We start from the raw sequence: 5,000 nt of genomic DNA on the forward strand, positions 1-5,000 counted from the left end.
AACAGAAGCCCTGGGCTGTGAGAGCCAAAAACCAAGGAGTTCAGCTGTAGACTGATGCCTCAGCAACTACTCAAGGATTAGCTGACAGTCTAAACTAGACTACTGTTGGGCTATGTCTGTGTCTTTGTGTGTGTGTGTGTGTGTGTGTGTGTGTGTGTGTGTGTGTGTGTGTGTGTGTGTGTGTGTGTGTGTGTGTGAAGACGACAGACTAGCATTGGTTGTCCTGTAACATGATCAAGCTCTGAATAAACACTGTCTTGTAAACAGATAACAACAACGCCAGCTAGCAAACACCCTTCTCTGTCAGCAACAACAGGACAGCAGGACAGATGAGGACAGAAAGAGAGTGAGACAGACTGCGGTATGTTGGGCTGAAGGAACACATGGGACTCCTTGGTTTAGCTTGGCCATTTATGAGACATTCACTAAGTTGAACTAAGTTTTCACCTAAGTCACTGCACAGGTTCAGTACTAGCCTATACTAACAAACACAATCCTTTATTATGAACAACATAATTCATAATTTAAACTACTAGTATTGTCTTACTACCTGAAAGATCTGAAGACATGAGATTACTATGTACTACTAGCATACTATGTGTTTTTTAAAACGTACAGCATACACAGCGACAAGTTGTGTTTACAACATCAAAAGCATAAACAAGTGTGCAATCAGACGAGAATAGCATGTCATTTAACATTTCATAACACTGTAAAGGTTATGATCTTTATTGTTGCATTTAATGAGCTCAGGTTTAATTTGTACATGTCCTGTTAGCAATAACTTCCTTTGAAAGTTTAATGAATTACTGTAATATCAACAACAAAACAGTTTTAAACTAGCCTACAATAAACAGGGTAGTAAACACAGTGTAATTCAGAGAAGGGAAGACAGATAAAGACAGCTAGAGATGAGGTTGTACTGGAGAGACAGCACAGCACCCCTGGTGACTCCTCATGTGACCTGCAGTCTAATTCTTAGTGAGAATGCAGGGGCTCTACAGCTAGAGGCATTTTGGAGACAAAAAAAAGTTTCCACTGAAAGTTTTATATTTTCGGTGAGAAGAGAAAGAGGAGATAGTCAAAGAGGAGATAGTCAGAGAGGAGAAAGAGGAAATCACCTGTAATGACACACCCGAGAAGAATGTTTTCACATGAGAAAGGTGGGAAGTGCAAGGCAGTGTAGGTTTTAACCTGCATAAACCCCAATGAATGTGTTCTCACATTCTTATTGAAACCTTATAGAGGTGGGAGCAGCACAAGACGATCTAAATGTATACTTCAAACACACAAGGTGCAAGTGCGCCACAGTACATAACTAAGCTTAATTAGGGATGGAAAAAAAAACTCAACAGAAACCTAAATTAACTTTAATAAGTAATCATGAAGTAATGGGGGGGAAAAAAAAACAACACAAAATTGTGGTCACGCAGGCAACAAACACTAGGCCAACTGACAGTTGCGTGTGTGTGTGTGTGTGTGTGTGTGTGTGTGTGTGTGTGTGTGTGTGTGTGTGTGTGTGTGTGTTTTTTAAGCAAATCCAGACAAAAACATTTTATTCTAAATGACTAGTATTTTTAATGTTGACCAGGGCAACACTTAAGTTTAAACAGGTAGCTGGTTTAAAATTCCCATCCCCGTGTTCAATTGTGCATATACTTATTAACAGTTAGCAGAGTTAGTATGTGTTTATGTCTGTATGTACAGTATGTGTATACAGTTTTAAAGTTATTGGTTTTCTGTGAAGCACACTGTATTTTCCATGAAATGTGCTGTATTGTATAAATAAGTTTTAAGTTGTACTTGCTTGTGTTGCTTACTAATGATTTGCTAAAAGACAAAGTTTAGGATTTCCTTCTGTGGTATACAGTACCACTGTTGATTTTGCAAAAACAATACTTAGAGTAATGCAATCTTAAATTGAAACTTAATCTAACACTGAAAACTTCATGTTTAAAATATGATTTATTAGAGCTAATCTCAGTGAGCTGCGCAGTAACTCAAGTTTCTTCATCCTTTATTTTTCGCATGATGAAACAATGCAAAACTTAGCTATTTATCATAAATTCACATTGACATATATGGTGAAAAATCTGGCCTTTCATAGTTCACTTCAAGAACAACCCTGGGGGAAAAAAAAATATGACTTCAAAATTTCCCTCGGCCAACCACAACCTAAGGCTAGATTTCAAAATTGATATTGGCTGGCCTGGTCAAAAACAGTACAATGCTATTATTTTGCTAACTGTACAATGTACAGAAGCCCATAGCCCTGTGATACGGATAAGTAACAATATCTATCTGGTCTACAAGATAAGGCACAATTTAGCTAGTCACTGACTCATCCTACAAAATCTAAATTTGCTTTCATGCATATAAACCCCAATTCCAGTGAAGTTGGGACATTGTTTAAAACATAAATAAAAATAGAATACAATGATTTGCAAATCCTTTTCAACCTATATCCAATTGAATACACTACGAAGACAAGATATTTAAAGTTCAAACTGATAAACTTTATTGTTTTTTGCAAATATTCACTCATTTTGAATTTGATGCCTGCAACATGTTCCAAAAAAGCTGGGACAGGGGGATGTTTACCACTGTGTTACATCACCTTTTCTTTTAACAACACTCAAACGTTTGGGAACTGAGGACACTTATTGTTGAAGCTTTGTAGGTGGAATTCTTTTCCATTCTTGCTTGATGTACAACTTTAGTTGCTTAACAGTCCGGGGTCTCCGTTGTCGTATTGTGCGCTTCATAATGTGCCAAACATTTTCAATGGGAGACAGTTAGGCCAGTCTAGTACCCGCACTCTTTTACTATGAAGCCACGCTGTTGTAACACGTGCAGAATGTGGCTTAGCATTATCTTGCTGAAATTAGCAGGGACGTCCCTGAAAAAGACTTTGCTTGGACGGAGCATATGTTGCTACAAGTTACCCATGCCATGGGCATTAACACACCCCCATACCATCACAGATGCTGGTTTTTGAACTTTGCGCTGATAACAATCTGGATGGTCCTTTTCCTCTTTGGCCCGGAGGACACGATGTCCATGATTTCCAAAAACAATGTGAAATGTGGACTCTTCAGACCACAGTACACTTTCCACTTTGCGTCAGTCCATCTCAGATGAGCTCGGGCCCAGAGAAGTCGGCGTTTCTGGGTGTTGTTGATATATGGCTTTAGCTTTGCATGGTAGAGTTTTAACTTGCACTTGTAGATGTAGTGACGAACTGTGTTAACGGACAATGGTTTTCTGAAGTGTTCCTGAGCCCACGTGGTAATATCCTTTACATAATGATGTCGGTTTTTAATGCAGTGCCGCTTGAGGGATCGAAGGTCACAATGTTGGACTTTGGCCTTGCCGCTTAAGTGCAGAGATTTCTCCAGATTCTCTGGCTCTTTTGATGATATTATAGTGTAGATGATGAAATCCCTAAATTCCTTGCAATTGTACGTTGAGAACATTGTTCTTAAACTGTTGGACTATTTGCTCATGCAGTTGTTCACAAAGTGGTGAACCTCGCCCCATCCTTGCTTGTTCCTTTAATACCCAATCATGACCAATTAACCTGTTCACCTGTGGAATGTTCCAAACAGGTGTTTTTTTTTTTAGCATTCCTCAACTCTCCCAGTCTTTTGTTCCCCCTGTCCCAGTTTTTTTGGAACGTGTTGTAGGCATCAAATTCAAAATGAATGAATATTTGCAAAAAAAACAATAGTGTTTATCAGTTTGAACATTACATATCTTGTCTTTGTAGTTTATTCAATTGAACATAGGTTGGAAAGGATTTGCAAATCATTGTATTCTGTTTTTATTTACGTTTTACACAACGTCCCAACTTCACTGGAATTGGGGTTTGTATATGATACACAATTATAAACAGGCAGCGCAAACACACTCACATGGGGAAAAAGCAGAAGGAAGAAAGACTTCTTTAGAGCCAGCGTTTGAACAGAAAAGCTCAGATGACCATGAAATTCAAATTAAGAAAAAAACCATGATACTCAGACAAAGCAACGGGTATGGATTTAGAGAGTGTGTCTCTGGAACCAGCAGCAGTGATTTGATATGCCAGAGTTGGAGTGGAAGAGAATAACGGTTACAGAAACAAGCAAGTTCTGCTCTATTAAACATACATACACACAACCCAGTATGTGTGTGTCCGTCGTGCCATCCAGAGGCCCTCATGGTGCTCTGCTCAGTTTACAGGGGCACTAACTGCACCAATGGAGCATGTCTTCCTGTATCTTTCTATCTGTCTCTTAATTCATGCATCTGTTTTTCTCCCTTACTTTTGCTTTCATAAATCTCACCTAGAGGTAAAATGGCTAATGGGCATCAGAAATCACAACATTCAGAATTAGCTTAGCCATGACGAGCAGACCTAGTGTTAAGCATTTATTTTGTCCGTTTTAACATAAGCTCTATCCACCTTCTCTTAAATTACAGCTTCCTCTCTGATGTCTTATGTTACTTTTCTCCTACTACCTTTTCCATCTCTGTGGTTCTCTCTGACTATTTCACTCTAAACTGGACTTTTAGTATCTAAATGAGGACTGCAGGATGGTGTGGGGGCACGAGGTGGTGAGACAGATGAGAGAGAGAAGGTCACAATAACAATACCAGTAGACTTAAGCAACATTATGTAACTTTTCCCACTTCGGTCCCCCTACAGGTTGGAAGCGAAATTGTCCATTACATTACATTATCCAATTCATTCAAACTACAGATCCGAGGCGACCTGGCAAACTTTCACAATGTAACCTAATGTAATGGACAATTCCGCTTCCAACCTGTAGGGGGACCGAAGCAGGAAAAGTTACATAATGTTGCTTTAAAGAGATTTTCAGAAAACACCTTTATCAAATGTAACCCCAATATTTACTAAGGACACAAGTACAATTTATTTCATCCACCCGTGGATACGCTACCATTCATTTTTAAAACCACCTTCATTCCCCCTTCCTTGGTCCCAACGCCCAGACCCC

At 39.1% G+C, this 5,000-nt stretch overlaps 1 protein-coding gene across 3 annotated transcripts in view; it reads right to left on the minus strand.

The window, feature by feature from the left end:
* srbd1 (S1 RNA binding domain 1) overlaps nt 1-5,000 on the minus strand; it is a 64,136-nt gene that overhangs the window by 16,692 nt on the left and 42,444 nt on the right. The gene's annotated exons all lie outside the window — the stretch shown is intronic.

Source organism: Sander lucioperca, chromosome 15 (genome assembly GCF_008315115.2).
Source record: "Sander lucioperca isolate FBNREF2018 chromosome 15, SLUC_FBN_1.2, whole genome shotgun sequence".
NCBI lineage: Eukaryota > Metazoa > Chordata > Actinopteri > Perciformes > Percidae > Sander > Sander lucioperca.